General features: G+C 46.4%; 1 long non-coding RNA gene across 1 annotated transcript; it reads right to left on the bottom strand.

Annotated features, from left to right (window-relative positions):
- Positions 1 to 1,208: 1,208 nt before the first annotated feature.
- On the bottom strand, positions 1,209 to 17,974 carry LOC125171558 (uncharacterized). Its single transcript, XR_007154396.1, has 3 exons — positions 17,870 to 17,974; positions 1,796 to 1,920; positions 1,209 to 1,322 (listed from the first exon to the last, which is right to left on the bottom strand). It is a non-coding gene; the product is annotated as an uncharacterized LOC125171558 (long non-coding RNA).
- Between the last annotated feature and the right edge of the window lie 817 nt (positions 17,975 to 18,791).

The raw sequence follows: 18,791 nt of genomic DNA, 5'->3' as shown, positions 1-18,791 counted from the left end.
CCTATTGCTGCTCTAACAAATTGCCACAAGCACAGTGGCTCAAGACAACAAAATTCATTTTCTTGTGGTTCTGTCCAAGATGCACCACTCTGGGCTAAAACCAAGGGGATGGCAAGGCTGCCTTCCTTCTGGTTTTGCCTCTTCCAGCTTCCACAGGCTGCCCAGCTTCCCACTAGGTGCTGGCTCTCGCTCAGTGAGATCTCACTGAGCTTCCCACTAGCTCAGTGGCTCTCGCCCACTGCATGCCATAGCAGCCTGGGGATCTGGGCAGGGCCCCCCAACAGAAGCCACGTCCGGGGAAGAGATGAAAGTCACTGCTTAAGAAGAAGAGTAACCTGGGGCACCCAGGTGGCTCCGTCCACTGAGCGTCTGACTCTTGGTTGTGGCTCAGGTCACGATCCCAGGGTCATGGGATTGAGCCCCGCACCAGGCTCCACCCTGAGTGTGGAACCTGCTTGGGATTCTCTCTCTCTCTCCCTCTGACTCTCTGACTCTGACTCTGGCTCTGGCTCTCAGCAGAACTGAGGCCTGGTGGTGAGCATGCCCCCCCCCCCCCCGGGAATTCTCAGATAGATCATTACTGCTGTCTCTACTCGGGGGTCATTTTCTCTTCAACATAGGCTGCGCCTCCTTTTCCACTTTTCAAGCTCTGTACACCCACCGTCCTGCAGGGGTGAGCGCCACGGGGGAAAGGTAACACGTTAAGCCCAGGGCCTCCCGCCCAAACCTGTCTCCACTTCCAGGAAGCATGCTGATTCTACTGCAACCCCCCCCCCCCCCCACTTCCGTGGACACACTTTCTCATCTATATTCTTCTCAATCATCCTTCCCACAGCGACCCACCAGATATGGTCCGAAAAGAGAACCCGCCTCTCACTTGGGTTACGATGAGTGACATTTTCAATCATAACACATTTCAGTCATTAAGGAAAGTAACTAGAGAGTCTCCAGGGAGGGTGAGTGAGTGAGAGGAAAGCATATTCTTGCAACTCAGCTTACCTATGCTTTTGAAAAGAAGGTTGTCAGAAAAGGGGACTTCTTTTGAGTCACTACAATGTTAACATCTGTGCGTCTGTAAAGGGAGAGAGACTCCTAATCATCTCTCACGTCTGCAAAATGCCTTTGAGTTGGAAGAATGTACTCGTGGCCTTAGCCCCCACCCGTAGAGACAGCACCAAGGCTTAACCCTAAAAGGTCCTACTTGCAGCAGCCGAGCCAGAGGGCTCTGGGTGCCGGAAGCCTGGTAGGACGGCAGTGCTCTGTCACAGGAGAACTTTCACACACGTGTCACTGAGCCTTCCGGCAAGACGGGCAACAGTCACCTGGAAGGATAGAGACAGAGACTGTATCAGGCTCATACCGTACGTCATATGACCTGTTCCTGGCTGCTTTCTGTAGGTGGTGAATCTAGCCTGAGACTTGCTTTCACTACAAATTAGTAGGAAAGTTTGGGGGGCGTAACTAACCCTCAACCACCTCTAACTCTTGGCCAGATACCACCGTCCAGTGAATAACACTTCAGAGCTATGTGTGATGCAGCAAACTCAGGGTCATTCTCAGCAGGAGAATTTAGTGAACGCCCACCGTGGGCCAAGCCAGGGGATGGGACGGATCGCGGGACCCTCTCCTTCCAGAGTGGGCTCCCTCTCCTGTAGTTCCGTGCTTACATGGCCTTGTGGAGCTGTGCAGGTTCCAAGAGGAACCAGCGAGAAGGCCCACTGTGGGCCCAGGAACGCACTGCCCATGGATGATCCCCATGGTCAACCCCTGGTCTCCAGGCCCGAGGCTATCTTACTTGGATGGAAGTCCTAGAGAAGAACCATTAAAGGCAGTGCACTTCTTGGGCTCCCGCAGGCCTTGGGACCCCAGCAATCACAGTTACAGGCCTTCAAGATTTGCAAGGTAAGAGTACGCACAGGCCTGCAGGAGGAAAAGGCCATAATCCAGTAAGAGAGGAGTACACCGGGGCTTAACCGGAGAGAGGACCTGTAAGCATCCACAGACACTGTGAGCAGTGCACACGAGATTGCAAGAGAATGTACAGAAGCTTACGTGGGGAGTGCACACAGTTCACATGGAGAAGCGCATACCGACTCACGTGGGGAGGGGCACCCAGGTTCACGTGGAGAGACCCACAGTGGCCACATGGGGAGACGCACATAATTCTTGGGGACCTAAAAATCCCTCTCAAACAACTCCCCCCATTTAATAGAAGAAGAGCGACCCTGGAGGGTCCGGGGCTTATCCCCACCCAGCCAGTGCAAGTCACACGTGGGGTCACAGACCAGGATCATTGGCCAAGACGTGATTTTTTACTGCCTTCTTTCATTTCAAAAGAAACTAAGACAAAATTTCGCCCGAGACCTTTCCGACCTTGGGTACGAGCAGGACAAGGAACCCTGAGGTCAAGATTTGAAACTTCAGGGGCATTTTCTCCAAAGGCTGCCTGGGAGCTGACAAAGAGGAGGAGATCTACTCACTACAGGTCGGGATTTGAAAAGAATAACAAGCTCGCGAGCCGAGCACGTGCCTCCGCGGCCCCGGTGTTCCTCGCTAAGCACCTGCCACGCTTCTCCCTCGGGACGCTCAGAAGGGCTCACATCTCTCCGTGCTAGGGAGCCTGTCCCTGGCCCCGTCCACAGGAGGGCCCCCCTCACTCTCAGCTACTCCTCCTTTCCTTTTCCTCCTGGCGTCCATGCTGAGGCTGATTCTATCGTTCATGTTTTGCTTTGTTACCATCTCTCTCCCTTCTAGAATGTCAGCAGAGTGAGGCTAGGACCTCACACTCTCCTGTGTTCAAGGCTCTGATCTCAGTACCTAGAATAGAACCTGGTACAGGGTGGATCCTCAGTCAACACCTGCTGGGATAAAATAACGATAAACAAACCATACACCTAAATGCACACGCTGTTCCATTTCCAGAGCCTATATTAGAGAATAGATGATCTTACATTTTAAGAAAATTCTCTGGTTGGTTCCCGGAAAAACAGTATTTTTGTGTCCCTATAACTCACTGTCGTTCCTGCAGTAATGACTGAATGAGTCCGGAGAGATTAAGGAAGAGGAAACAGGCATTCATTTCTCTTTGTGACTTTGACACAAGTGAGGCATTTCTCTGAGAGTTCGTCTCCCTGAAGTCCTTCTGCCCCCGGGGAGGACCAGGAGAGCCACACTCTACAACTGCCCGTCCCTGAGGACCAGGGCTCCGCAGGACGGTCGCATGCTGTTAAGTGTGCAAACTGCAATTTTTCAGACAGCTCCCGAGACGCCTGCCTGGGGCAGATTTGCAAGTGATCCAAAGGTGACGGAAAATGACGCTACACCAGAGTCTTTCATTTTCCCGACGATCTGTCACAAGGACAAATGCCATCCGTTCCGGTGGTCTTTGAGATCACTCCATGCTTGGATGGTTGTGTCAACACCAGGTCAATCCGGGATGGATCAACAACCCCGGTAATTCCAAGGAGCCCGCTTTTACTGTAAGCCACGGTAACGTTCCACAGCGAGGCCTCCGTGAACGTGCCCTGGGCTGCAGGGTTCCACCCAGAGGCGCCCACAGGGGCGACAAAAAGCCCCGAGTGAGAAGTCACTGCCCGCTCACCATCACAGAGCAGCCCTGACCAGCTCTCCGTTCAGGTGAGCCTGAGTGAAAGGTACGCAGTCGGTTACCTGGGCAGGTCTCGTTACCCACGATGTAAAATGTATGTTTAACACAGGCCATTTTACCAAACTGGCCGCCACAGTCACCTGGAGACCGCTGCCCTTGAACGGCCAGCAAGCGGTAGGATCGTTTCTAGGAGTTTTAAGTCATGCTAAAGGAGAGTAAGCAAATCTCCAAATATCCAACATTTACAGAAGCAGAATCCCAGCCACATCCTCATCAGACATAGCTGTTGAGATAGGACGCTGTAAATCGTAGCAACTTCATACGGTCATCAGCCTTCGTATCTGAGCCTGGTGTCTCCTTCCACCCCTCCCCCCCACACGCACCCACACGCACACCATCCACACGCACGCACACACCATTCACACTCTTACAAAGCCTCTGCTAACAACAGTCTCTTTAATAATGCAGCATGGAGCAGAGGGCAAGAAATTATCTTGTTCTGCCCAAACCCAAGTGGCAGGAGAAAATATTTCCCAGCCCTCACGTCCTTGAGATGTTAAAACTGGATTTGCAATCAGTTTGGTGCTGCACACAGTGCCCAATGGAACAGCATCGTAGCAAGACCGATGGTTCTGCTTTGCAAAACCTAAATAGCACACTTACTGAAGACAATCTGAATGCAGAACAAAAGGTACCTTAGAAATAACCGTCGGGCTAACAGAACTACAGCGCTGAGTGGGTAGGCCTGAATTTAATGAAATGATGTCAAATGTGTGCTTAGCGTGTCTGGAAGGTTTGGAATGTACTCAGTTCTCTGTGGGATACTTTGGGTTTGCATCACCAATTAACACAAGTTCCCAGTGACGGGGTGTGTGTGTGTGTGTGTGTGTGTGTGTGTGTGTGTGTGAAGTGTCTACAATGGCAAAGGCCCACACCAAAATACACAACGTCCAGAAACTTCATTTCTCTGAAAACGAATCCCATTAAGTTTTTTCCTAAATTTTTTTATTACGTGTCTTTATTTTTGAGAGGCAGAGAGACAGAGAGAGAGAGAGAGAGTGGGGGGGGGCACAGAGAGAGAGAGGGCAACACAGCAGCCAAAGCAGGCTCCAGGCTCTGAGCTGTCAGGACTGAGCCCGACACGGCTCGAACTCACGAACTGTGAGATCGTGACCTGAGCCGAAGTCGGACGCTTAACTGACTGTGCCACCCAGGCGCCCCACCATTAATTTTTTTAAATGTAATTTATTGTCAAATTGGCTAACATACAGTGCGTAAGGTGTGCTCTTGGCTTTTGGGGTAGATTCCCATGGTTCATCACTTTCATACAACGCCCAGTGCTCATCCCAACGAGTGCCCCCCTCAATGCCCATCACCCACGTACCCCTCTCCCCCACCCCCACCATCCACCCTCAGTTTGTTCTCTGTGTTTAAGAGTCTCTTATGATTTGCCTCCCTCCCTTTCTGTTTGTAACTATTTTTTCCCCTTCCCTTCCCCCATGATCTTCTGTTAAGTTTCTCAAGTTCCACACATGAGTGAAAACATGATATCTGTCTTTCTCTGACTAACTTATTTCACTTAGCACAATACCCTCCAGTTCCATCCATGTTGCTCCAAATGGCACGATTTCATTCTTTCTCATTGCCAAGTGGTATTCCATTGTATATAGAAACCACATCTTCTTTATCCATTCCTCAGTTGACGGACACTTAGGCTTTCAACAACAGCCAGATTATGGAATCCCATTAAGTTTTAACCTCCAGCATGTAAGATTTGGAGGTGAGCACCAGAATTAAGAGGCTGCTTGAGGAACCAGGACGGCCATGATTCTAGTGATGTCTTTCTTTCAATCACTGCCAGCCTCGGCATGCAAAGTTATCTAATGGGGAGTCCACAGAGAATAATCCAGAAGCTAAAAGACTACAGGGACCCTCATCACACAAGCATGAAGACATAAAAACAAACTTGGCAAATGCAAAAAGAGAAATGAAATGACCTTTAAAAGGGTTATGGAGCCAGCTAGGAATACCAAAGGATATTCACACAAGCCTCTTGCTCACGGAATGTGAATTCCGAACTGCACTTTCTCCAGATCCTTTAAGACACACAGGTTCCTGACATGCAAGCATGAGGGTTGAATGAAAAATCACTATACGGTTCTCATGTGAGGTGGGAAAAAACTTCAGGGCGTAAAACAGTTAACAAACAAAGAGAAATGACAGCTTAAATTTGAATTTGGAGAGCACCTTGCAAATTGTTTGCACAGATGTGACATTATTTACATGATAATTTCATGCTTCTCAGCACACAGAGGAAAATAAAACTTGTTAGATGACATAATGGGACCATTAATTCTATTAATGGATCAAGGGTTGTTTCTAGAACCTTCCCATTGCTTCATCATCTTGATATAATTGGCAATATTGTTACATCTGCATTTCAACACCTACTGCAAAAGGCAAGTCAGAAAGAAAATAAGTTTGCTACCTTGCCTAGAAAAATAATGTTTCCTAGTGTCAAAAATAGTCAAGGCACTACTGATGACTCTTAAACGATATGGGTTTGAACTGCCCAGATCCACTTGTAAGTGGATTTTTTCCAATAGCTACAGAACAGGACTCTAAATGTATTTTTTCTTCCTTATGATTTGCTTCATAACATTTTCTTTTCTCCAGCTGACTCAGTCTATAATACAGAAAGCATACAAAACATGTGTTCATCGACTATTAATGTTATCGGTGAAGCTTCCGGTCAACAGTAGGCTATTAGCAGTTAAGTTTGGGGGCGGGGGGTCAAAAGTTACGTGGGGATTTTCAACTGCAGCGGGTGGGGGAGTGTTTTTGGCACTCCTGACCCCCGCATCATTCAAGGTCAGCTGTATCTGGAATGACCTCTCGCCAAAGCATTAAGAACCGTTTTAGGGCTGAATAGTTTTCCAGCCATTGAAAGAACAGAATAAAGAGCTTTGTCTACAATACTTATTTCAGAAAGCCTCAAAGAAATAAGCATAGATCAGCCACAAAACCACGAAGCTTCTTCAACGTGATGTTGCTACTGTTTCCTCCAACGGCGCTGAATCAGCTCCATTTCAGTGGCAACGCTCTGGAAGCAAGAAATGATAGATTACAGTTGCGGTGAGCTTCACTCTGAAAGCACAGGAGGAATTCTTTTCCGTCGGCACTCACATTTCATCACTTACTTGCAATTTCTGTAGAGTACTCTCCAAACTGGGAAAGATGAGGAGGCCACGGGATAGATTCAGATTCAAGAGATTCGAGACTCACCCTTCACCCTGAAAAACATTCCACGCTGTCCCTCTGTAAATGGAATTATGGCCCCGGCAACACACGCCGGGGCGCAAAGTGCCCGGGTGAACCGAAATTAAATGCTCATGAAAAAGGGCTCCCTGCACATCAGCGTCCATCTGATCTGGCCTCTTTGCCTCCGCCATCTGTCTTGATTTTCATTTAGAGCCACGCCTTTCGCTCCGGGTACACTCCCTCACAGTCGCGGGTGGGTGTATGTGTCCTTGCCACCCATGGAGCGACACGGGGGAAAGAAATTACTTACTGATTTTCCTTTCTGTGGAATGGTGTCTTTGGAATGGCTTCTTGAACCAGGCCAGCAACGCGTGCGGCTCCAGCGGTGGGACCTGAGACAGGATGCCGTGCTGGGACCGTCCTGCTCAGCCCTCAGCCCTTCTCCGCAACTGTTCCTCCTGAGACCGCCAGCTCCCAGCCTCGTTGAGAAGACAAAGTTTGCCCTTAGACGTCGTAAGGATGAACAAAAAAGGGCGTCTTCCCATCTGAGCAGCTGAAACAGCACGACGAGAGCTTTGTTCTACTTCTCCATTCTGATGGAGGTTTGGGATGACTCGTCCGGAAAGGGGGCTGCCGCTTGGACATGCAGGGAGGGCAGAGACGGACAAAGGGGTACGGAAGGATCTGGAGCAGGAGCACGGAGAGGGCGGGACCTGCGTGCCACAGCGGGATACAGAACCGGGTAGGTGGTGGAGCCAACAGACGAAGAGTCCTTCACAGCAGGGACCATGTGACCCAGGCAGGGGCCCAGGTAAACACGACCACCTGCTGTTGTAAACAAGCTCTTATCGGATTGCAGGATCTCACCTGAGACCAACGTGACCCAGGCAGGGGCCCAGGTAAACGTGTGTCTGTAGGGGAAACTGAGCCACACGGGAGCTCATACCCAACCGGCCCCACGGGCGCCCTCTGTCTTTGCTGCCCTTGGCCCAAGTGATCCCACTGGTGCTGGCAACCCAGCCTCAACCTTCTCATTGTTCTGACAAACCCTCTTCTCGCTGCCAAGACTCTCCTTGAACCCCAGCTTCCTGCCACTGGAGGTTCAGGAGAGTCAGTTGGTGATACTGACTCTTTGAAAGGACTGTAGTAAAATCCAGTTTTAACCTCTTTCTCAAGACTTTAATTTTGTTGAAATGGTCTGCTCTACATAAGAGATCTAGTAATCTCTGAACAAAATGGTTATTTTTTTAATTTATTTTTTAAAATATGAAATTTATTATCGAGTTGGTTTCCATACAACACCCAGCGCTCATCCCAACAGGTGCCCTCCTCAATGCCCATCGCCCACTTTCCCCTCCCTCCCACCCCCATCAACCCTCAGTTTGTTCTCAGTTTTTAAGAGTCTCTTATGGTTTGCCTCCCTCCCTAACTTTTTTTCCCCTTCCCCTCCCCCATGGTCTTCTGTTAAGTTTCTCAGGTAGCACCACTAGGAATTTACCCAAGGGATAAAGGAGTGCTGAAGCATAGGGGCACTTGTATCCCAATGTTTATAGCAGCACTTTCAACAGTAGCCAAATTATGGAAAGAGCCGAAATGTCCATCAACTGATGAATGGTAAAGAAATTGTGGTTGATATACACAACGGAATACTACTTGGCAATGAGAAAGAATGAAATCTGGCCTTTTGTAGCAACGTGGATGGAACTGGAGAGGGTTATGCTAAGTGAACTAAGTCATCCAGAGAAGGACAGATACCATATGTTTTCACTCTTACGTGGATCCTGAGAAACTTAACAAAACAGTTTTTAAAAGTAATCTGACTATCCTATGTTTCTATATTAAACTCTTGTTGCAGCTTATTGGAAAAGTAAACGAGCATCAATGCAGATCAGGTTATGCTCGGGTGTAGTTAAAGAAGAGAAATAACCAAGGGGATACCAGAAGGTGAAAATGAGCCATGAGCTGTTGTAAAAACATAACTTGTAATTGGGAAATTTCTAAGGACTTCACATTTGTCAGGAAAGGTGTACTACAGATTTATTTTTCCTTCTGGGTTTTGCTACTTGAAAAACCCAAACTTGATGCAGATAAGCAGATGTGTCCCAAGCATCCACGTCAACACCGGCCTTGGCCAGCCTGAGGCCACCGGCAATTTGAAATGCAGGTCTGCTATGAGCACTCGTTGGGCTTTCACTGTGCAATATTCATGGTGAATTACAAAAGGCATTTTAATCACAATCTCTATAAAGCACATGGATAATAAGAAAAATAGCCACCAAATTGCAGCTTAGACTTCTATTTATTTTACAAAGACACTCTAGAGTAATTACACATTTGGCAGGTTAATGCTAAATTCAAATTTAAAAAGTAAGATTAGCTTTTATAATATAATGAACGGCCAATTTCTTATATCCTGCCCTTGGGTGCATCCCAATACTGCCTCCTGGTGGTACTGCAGCTTAATTGCAGGAACGGGTTTTTGAAAAACAGTTGTTTGAAAGATGAAACCTCAGGTGATTACAAACACCATGACATTAAGCAATGTAGCCCTGAGGTCTGTGGTGGGAGAGCTGTGACCAAACATCCATCTGTATCCTTTGAGAGAGACTACTGTGACCTCTGTTGTTCTAAGAAATAAGCTAAGAAATGAACTAAGAAATAAAATCACCACCTAGAAAATTTGGCTTTATTTTTTTTAATGTTTATTTATTTTGAGAGACAGAGACAGTGTGAGAGGGCTAGGGACAGAGGGGGGAACAGAGGATCCGAGGAGGGCTCTGGGATGACAGCTGAGAACCCGATGCAGGGCTCGACCTCATAAACCATGATAGCATGACGTGAGCTGAAGTTGGACGCTTAACTGACTGAACCACTCAGGCGCCCTGAAAATTTGGCTTTATTAATATCCAAATTCAGAGCAGTCAAACCAAGTTATTAAGTGGCATTGGAAAAAGAAAGACGTGGTACACTCAGGTTCTGTTACTTCAACAGACGGCTTGGCATTCAGTGTGAACTGGAAAAAAACACCCACCTGAGTCCTCCAAACTTGGTTTAAGAAACTGATTGGCCAATTTCCCTCCAGTGGCTCCTGGGTTGTGACAATTTGGGTCATGCAAAACCTCCATAACGCTTCATACCAAACGTCCGACCCATTTCCATCTTGTGTACTTCAAGATCCGGTGCAAACCCCACCTTCATAGTATCCTCCTTTCTGCCTCAAGACTGAAGTGAATTCTCCTTCTATCTTTTAGATAGCCCTGTCTACAGCAGTCCCCTCTACCACTCTATGCTTATATAATGTTACACCATTTACTTCCTTCACTCGCCTATCACGTGCTGTGGTCACCTTACCAGGCTGTGTTTTTGTTTGTTTCCTGTGGGTCTCTCCCCGTAGAATGGATGCCTCCTGAGGGCAGGGACCTAGCCTGTTCTGCTCACTACTGCATACCTCGCTCCTTGCACAGTGTTTAGCACGTGGTAGATGCTGAATATGTATTTGCCGAAAGAATACACATTTAGTGTTGCTGAAGGTGTTACAGTCAGTCCTATGCTTGCTGCCGAGAGTGTACAAATTATTTAGCGGACAATTTAGCGATACGAATCAAACTTCGTTATGTGAATATAGTGAAGTGTAAAAAATAATCCAAGTGTTTGTCAAGAAAATGGAAATAAGTGATGTACATCAAATAGTAATATGCTATGCAGCCATCAGAGATGATCAGGGGCACTCGCACAAGGGCCATCCTTACAGCCACCTGGGTGGCTCGGTCAGTTAAGCATCCGATTTTGGTTCAGGTCATGATCTCACAGTTCATCGGTTCAGGCCCCATGTCAGGCTCTGCGCTGACAGTGAAGAGCCTGCTTGAGATTCTCTCTCTCTCTCTCTCTCTCTCTCTCTCTCTCTCTCTCTCTCTTTCTCTCTGCCCCTCCCCCACTTGTTCTCTCTCTCTCTCTCTCTCTCTCTCAAAAATAAGTAAACTTAAAAAAGAAGATGATCATCATCTCTATTTACTGACATGAAAAAAATGTCCATGACATATATTTAAACTCAAACAGAGACAAAAACAAAAACATGCGTAATGGTTAATTTTACATGTCAACTTAAGTGGGCCATGGAGTGCCCAAATATTTGGTCAAACCTTATTTTGCATGTTTCTGAGTCTGTGAAAGTGGGTTTTGTTTTGTGTTATTTCAGATGAGAAAAACATTTAAATCAAGAGATCCAGGAAAGCTGATTGCCATCCTTAATGTGGGTGGGCCCTATTTAATCAGTTGAAGACCTAAATAGCACAAAAAAGCTGAACGTCCTCTGGTAAGAGGAAATTCTTCCCACCCGCCTGCCTTCAGACTGAGACGCTGATGTTTTTCTTGCCTTCAGACTCAAACTGAAACATGAGCTCTTCCTGCTTTTTAGCCTGCCAGCCTTCAGCCTAGAGCTATATCAGCGGCCGTGGTGATTCTCAGGTCTTCAGACTCACTCCGGAACTAAACCGTCAGCTCTCCGGGGTCTCCAGCTTGTCGACTCATCCTGCAGGTCTCGAGACTTGCCAAACTCCATAGCTGCACGAGACAATTCCTTATAATAGATCTGTATCTGTGTATCTATCTATATTGATGTATCTGTAGCTATCTCTCCATACGTAGACAGAGATATAGATACAGCCTATTGGTTAGAGAACCCTGACCAACATAGCACGTATAACAGAATCTCATTTTGTTAAAATATCACAAGGTAGGTTTAGTTGTGGTGGCTTGATCGCAGTATGTCCTATCCGCTCAGGCCTCCCTGTATCCGTTGCTCTTCCACGGTCCCTTTCACAGTGACACTAGGTACCCATTTAACTTGGTTTTGACCAGTGCGACAGCAGTAAATGTGACGTAAGCAAGGACCTGGAAAGTGTTCGCAGGCAGTTTGCCTTTCCGCAGCTCTTGAAACCTGAGGATGCCGTGTGAGCCAGCCCAGGCTAGGCTGCCGGAGTAAGAAGAAGTCACTGCAAAAAGGCCCCAGATGTCCTCCCTGTGCTGGTCAAGGCCAGTCCATCAGTTGACTGTGAGGTCACATGAGACCTGACTGCCAGAACTGCCCGGCTGAACTCAGTACAAATTGCCGACCTGAAGAATCATGAGCTAAAGAAATGGTTGGTATTTCAAGCTACTAAGTTTGGGGATGGTTTCTTATAAAGCAAACAATAACTAATAAACTATAATAGAAGAAAAAACCCAGAGGTCTGTATTCTAAATTGTCAGTAGCTGTAATTTCTGTGTATATCTTTACATTCTGTTTATGAGAATATATTATGTCTGTGAGCATTAAAAAAAACCCCACATTTTCATTTTGAAAAATTAATTTTTAAAAAATTGTTTTAATGATTTATTTTTATTTTTGAGAGACAGAAAGAGAGACAGAGTGTGAGTGGGGGAGGGAAAGAGAGCAGAGGAGACACAGAATCCGAAGCAGGCTCCAGGCTCTGAGCTGTCAGCACAGAGCCGGATGTGGGGCTTGAACTCATGAACCATGAGATCATGACCTGAGCTGAAGTCAGACTGACTGAGCCACCCAGGCTCCCCCCAAAATTAATTCTCTAAAAGTGACCTCGGGGCACCTGGGTGGCTCAGTCAGTTGAGCGTCCAACTTCGGCTCAGGTCACGATCTTGCAGTTCGTGGGTTCAAGTCCCACATCAGGCTCTGTGCTGACAGCTCGGAGCCTGGAGCTGCTTCGGATTCTGTGTCTCCCTCTCTCGCTACTCCTCCCCTGCTCACACTCTGTCTCTCTCTCTCAAAAATAAATAAAGATTAAAAAAAATATTTTTAAGTGACCTCTCTCTTCTCAGATTTCTTGTGGTACTTACTGTTTGCACAACCAATACTCCAATTAATAATAAAGTGTTTTGATACCTTTAACTGATCTTTAAGGTTTTCACTGTTATTTGACTATGGGACTAGAACATGCAGTCGTATGTATTTGTGTGTGTGTGTGTGTGTGTGCGTGTGTGTGTGTATGTATCTTCCACAGGTATTAAACCTCTAACTGCCATATAGCACGGGTCATAAACGATTGGCTTTACTTTGATTTCAAATCAAAATTTTATATTAAGAAGTAAAGCAGAGTGAGAAACGGAATAGCTGCAGGATAGAGAGAGTCCCTGGCAACGTCAATGTGTGAAATTAGTGGCTGCCGGAAAAGCCAATACCAATGTACTTGGTGCCATTTGCACCTGCACATGCCCTGTGCTAAGAGCGGGGGGTTCCCTTGGTTACACCATGATTCCAGGCTTCAACTTCCAATGTCGAGATTAACTCAATTGATTTAAACCATATATATATATATATATATATATATATATATATATATACATATATATATATACACATATATATATATATATGTATATACATACAAACCAGTAAATTAAACAAGTCATGGAAATTTAGAACACAAATTTCAAGTTCTGTTAGAGAGGTAATCTGCAAAGAGAGTCATTTTTAAAGACGGTACAATAAATAACATGGAAAAAAACTGGGCAAACCAAAAGAAAACCAAGAGTGTAAACGTAAAACAGATCATCCTCAACTAACTTTCTAGAATTTAGTTTTTAGACAGTATGGCCAAGAGGCCAAAAATTATCCACCTGCAACCAAGTTAATAAAGAAAAATAGGGGCGCCTGGGTGGCTCAGTGGGTTAAGCAGCCGACTTCGGCTCGGGTCATGACCTCGCGGTCCGTGAGTTCGAGCCCCGCGTCGGGCTCTGTGCTGACAGCTCGGAGCCTGGAGCCTGTTTCAGATTCTGTGTCTCCCTCTCTCTCTGCCCCTCCCCTGTTCATGCTCTGTGTCTATCTCAAAAATAAATAAACGTTAAAAAAATTAAAAAAGAAAGAAAGAAAGAAAGAAATATAGAAGGCAGGCATCATTCCACTTTCTTTGATTTTCCAAAAAGACTCCATGCACGCTTTTAAGAAGAAGGTGATACAGAAAAAAAACAAACAAAAAAAAAACCAGTACGTTAAAAACAAGGCAAGTGGTAGATTGGACGCTGAAGCAAGATGGCCACCGCCTTCAGCTGCCAGGGGGTCACCGGCCTACCTTGAGGACCGCCATTACTCACCGTAAAGCTAAGTGGCTCTGACGAGGACACCGGGGCTCTAAAATCTGCTGGCAGCACTCAAATGGGAGTTGGGAAGAACGAGGAGCTGTGTGACCAGGTTTCAAAGAATTTGAATCATTTAGGTAATTGGGCCAGCAGATGGCTAATGCGGTTCATTTTGCGAGACTGAAATGATTAGTCTGGGAGAGAGAAGCTAATCGAGTAATAATGATCTTCCATTTATGTGGTATTATTTGTTACAAAGCACCTTTCACCACGAGGTTCCCACAAGGCCTCTGTGAAGGCTGTGCGCGGTTGGCTAAGACGGTACAGGTGGAGGGAGAAGCATAGAAGGAGAAGTGTAATCCGCACAACGGGGGCCCAGACGGGCGGAGGGGGCCCTCACAAGAGAAGCAGGGGAGCCCCAAGGTGGTGCACCAAATAGAGATATCTTTTGGGCACTCAGCTGGGAGAACTCAACCGGCAGAATATTTGCACGATTCTGAATGGTGACTCATGAGAGATTAGGGCGTTATTTCCTGGGGGTAAGATCTCAATTCTGCATATACCCGATTTCAAGGCTTTTCTCTAAATAAGGGTTTAAGGAGATTAGCTTTATCATTGCTAAAATGATGAAAACATACACACACCAAAACACCCTCAATTGGTCAAATGAAACTTTTCAGTTTTGCGAAAAATTCCCAAGACTGAACAGGTGATTTCGGCGAGAAGTCGTCCCAGGGGGAACAGAGAGAACGTTCTTCTATAAATCCCTCCTTCAGAAGAAAACTTCTCTCCTTTCTTTCCCACCCTCCCACGCGCCAGCCCCCTCCCTTCCTGCTCCCATCCTCCTAGCTCTCAGTCAACAGAGGGTGTTGGATGCAACTGGGGGGCAGCGCGGCTGGACTTTCGTGCATTCAGAGCCAGTTCTCCAGTCCTGCTCACCGCCCCTTCACCAGCCACCGCGAATAAGCAAACAGGAGCCTCTGGGACATTTTGAGAGCCTGGATTTTCTATCCGCCTAAAACACATCGATATCACCTACTACAGATCAAGTATGGCTTAGGGTGAGTCGGGAGCAATCAGTCAGCTTACATGGGATGTCAAGCAATCAGAAGCCCAGAGAACAGGGACACTGGAACTTGCCTTGTGTGGCTTCAGAGGCACCTGAGTTCCAAATTCCAAAAGCTCAGCGGTTAAAAACGCAGCGTCTCTTGTTTACATAACCAGGGCAAGTATTTACACTAATCGTCTCTCCCGGGGGTAGATGGGAGAGCATCCAACGGCGTCTCCAAGTCAGACTGCTGTTAGAAGGCGGGATTCTGCGGATCTCCAGGAGCACGGGGCAGGGAGGGATGAGTACCGGGCCTGGAGGGCTGTGATTCTTGCTCCCATCCACCTGGGCGCCGTCCCATTGCTAGAGGGTCAGATCCGAGTCGGACCTCAGCCCACCTCACAGGGAAGTCACCCTGAAAAGACTGCGAACTGTTAGCATTAGGCTACGAGCAATCTTGGACCGTGTCATGCAGATTCCAGGCCCTCATACTCTACTTCTACGCCCTTTCTAAACCATGGTCAGCCATTATTACATGCAATTGCAGACAGCGTTTTTTTTCTTTTTTAACATTTATTTATTTTTGAGAGACAGAGAGAGAGGCAGAGCGTGAGCAGGGGAGGGGCAGAGAGAGAGGGAGACACAGAATCCGAAGCAGGCTCCAGGCTCTGAGCGGTCGGCACAGAGCCCGAGGCGGGGCTCGAACCCACGGACCACAAGATCACGACCTGAGCCGAAGTCGGACGCTTAACCCCCTGAGCCACCCAGGCGCCCCATAGACAGCATATTTTTAAGGGGGACATTGACAAATGGGGGTTTGATCAATGGGGTGACATGCTTGGTGAGCCCTCTGGAACTAGGTTGCATAAAGAGGAAATTCACAAAATTAGGGATACTTGTTTTTTAAATTGGGGAACTTCAAATGTCTTAAAGAAAGCATAATCATGTATATGAGAGATTCAACCTAATCTGCTTCTATAACCCGGAGCAGTGCTGTCCAGCAAATTATAATGTAAACACAGGTAAAAATGTTAAGTTTTCTAGTACCCACACGTTTCAATTTTTATTAATGTTTTTATTTACTTTTGAGAGAGAGAGAGAGTGATAGAGAGTGAGCAGGAGAGAGACAGAGGGAGAGGGAGACACAGAATCCGAAGCAGGCTCTAGGCTCTGAGCTGTCGGCACAGAACCCAACAGGGGGCTCAGACTCATGAATCTCGAGATCATGACCTGAGCTGAAGACAGACGCTCAACTGACTGAGCCACCCAGGTGCCCCAACCCCACACATTTTAAAGTGAAAAAAAAATGGTGAAATTAATTTTCTTACTGAGAATGTTATGTGAGTTTCAGGTCAACAATATAATGATTTGGTATTCGTATATACTGTGACAGTGATCACCAGTGTAAATGTAGTTAACATCACTCACCATGCAGGGTTACAGCTCTTTTCTTTATGATGAGGGCTCTTGAGATCTACTCTCTTTGCAACTTCCAAACATGCAACACGGTGTCATTAAGTAGTCACCATGCTGCACATTCCATTCCATGATTTACTTCATCTTATAACCAGAAGGTTGCTATTGAAATTAATTTTAATAATTGTATAAAAACTTTATTAACCCAATATATTCAAAATATCATTACAACATGTAATCAATATTTTTCTAAATGTTTATTTAGTTATTTCGAGAGACAGGAGAGAATGTGAGCAGGGGAGGGACAGAGAAAGAGGGAGAGAGAGAATCCCAAGCAGGCTCTGTGCTGTCAGTGCAGAGCCGGATGCGGGGCTCAGACTCATGACCGTGAATCATGACCTGAGCCAAAATCAAGAGTCGACGCATAACCGACGGAGCCCCCCGGGTGCCCCTATAGTCAATATTTTTAAGAATTGCTGAGAAGTGTAGTGCTTTTTTCTGATTACATCTTTGAAATCCAACGTGTATTTGACACAATTTACACTAGCCACAAGCGGCCAGTGGCTGCCATATTGATCAGAGCAGCTCTAGAGCTTAAATTGGGCCATCGTGTGCTAGACAAAACATCAGAAGGTCTGTCTTCAAAGTCCCGTGTGACCTGAGGCTCTTCCCTTCTTAAATCATTACGAGTCATAAACGTTTGTGGCTGAGGGTGATTTCTCAACTGGAAAAACATTTCGTCACAGTTCTCGTCTCTTTTCAACTAATGCTAACAAAGAGCCACCTGCTCTCAGAGCCCTCTCTCCCTGCCATAAGCCACACTCTCTCTCCTCCTTGTGGCCAAAGGCCTACATCTCCTCCTCTGCTCCATCTTCCATGTCCCTCTCACATTCTGAATAGCCACACCACCTCCAGGCACATCTCACATCTAGTTCTCACCCCTGAACGCCTGTAAACTGAATTGTGATAGCACATTGCTGCAAACCTCCGGCAGCTTTATAACACCACTCAGTAGCTGCAAGCAAAGCAGTCCAGGCAGGGAAGTCCTCTTAGCCACAGTGCTTCAGTAACACATCCGTGCCCTTTGGCTTTCTCACCTGTCTTGCAGTTTTTGTTGTCGTTGTTGTTTTCACAAACACAGCTACAAAAACTATTGTGAAATGTATACCCTCCTATCCCGCCTATCCTTCTTTAATTACAGGGCCCTAAAAAGTTTTCTGGGCATAACTTTTATTCAAGAAAAACCTCAGAGGATGTTATCCAAGGGATACTCCACCAGAAGAAATCCAAATCTGGCATACATTAGCATCCATGCTGTTCCAGGTTATTTTGGAGTATCTTGGGAATTGCAGACATTTAGCTTAAAGGTCCTCCGTAGGTCCTTTTACAGATGGCAGTTTTATGATGCTTTATGCTATAACAAGAAGCTAATAAATGGGGGTACTTACCCCTTCCCCTCTCATGTGACACCAGAAGAAAGTAGCCACTGGGTCTCTCAGAGCATCCTCACTGTTCTTGGCACGAGATGATGCCAGCAAGTGAAAGTTGCTAAGTGCTGGCTTTTAGAAAGAAAATGAGACGCATGTGTTAGGTCTCAGCGTGACTTAAGGAAAGTGCCAAGTTCAGTATTTTTTAAATATTCTCACCATAGGGACAGGAGGGGTAAAAAAGGTGTCAGAATAATCTATATCCAAAGGCTTTTTAATTGTGACTTGACTGTAGTTTTCATCTGCCGGTTTTATTAAACTCCTGCACACTAGGAAAGAATACACACGTTAGCAGGTATGACCCCTACTGGCAGTCTCTACGGGCATTGGGATCGAGGACTGCAGAGTGCAGACCTTTTAAGGCATTATTTAAGGTTCTCCTCAACTGTCCACACCGCACATTGATTTTCTGTCACAGCTCTATGTCTGGAGGGCTGGTACTCGCCATTGATCCACAGAGAGCATTTTTAGTGCATCAAAGAGGTACGGAAGGTGAGACTCCAAGGGAAAGACAAGAACCATGCTTTTAGGGAGGGACACGGCTCAGCAGTGTAAAAGTCACATCAAATATTAAGCTGAACTTGAGATTTTTTTTTTTAATGTTCTGAAATCTGTTGACATATGAGACTCAATGGGACACAGAAAAGGAAGGGATTATTAACTCTTCTAATGGAAAAACTCCCCCTAACGGAATGGAGCAAGCTGCAGGAACTGATAAATTGAATTCTGCATTTATCTATTTGTGGAGGACTTGAGTGTTGTAAATCACAAGTGTCCAGGCTATGAAGTTCAATCAGTCAAGATGCTATGTTAAGAAGTCAAGGTCAATCCAAGGACAAGCTGGTCAGCTTTGCCCCACTGTCAAGGGTTGTCCCGTGAACTT

This window comes from Prionailurus viverrinus, chromosome A1 (genome assembly GCF_022837055.1).
Source record: "Prionailurus viverrinus isolate Anna chromosome A1, UM_Priviv_1.0, whole genome shotgun sequence".
In the NCBI taxonomy this organism is placed as follows: Eukaryota; Metazoa; Chordata; class Mammalia; order Carnivora; family Felidae; genus Prionailurus; species Prionailurus viverrinus.
The sequence above is the reverse complement of the archived record's forward strand: the minus strand, read 5'-3'. Positions and strand labels throughout refer to the sequence as shown.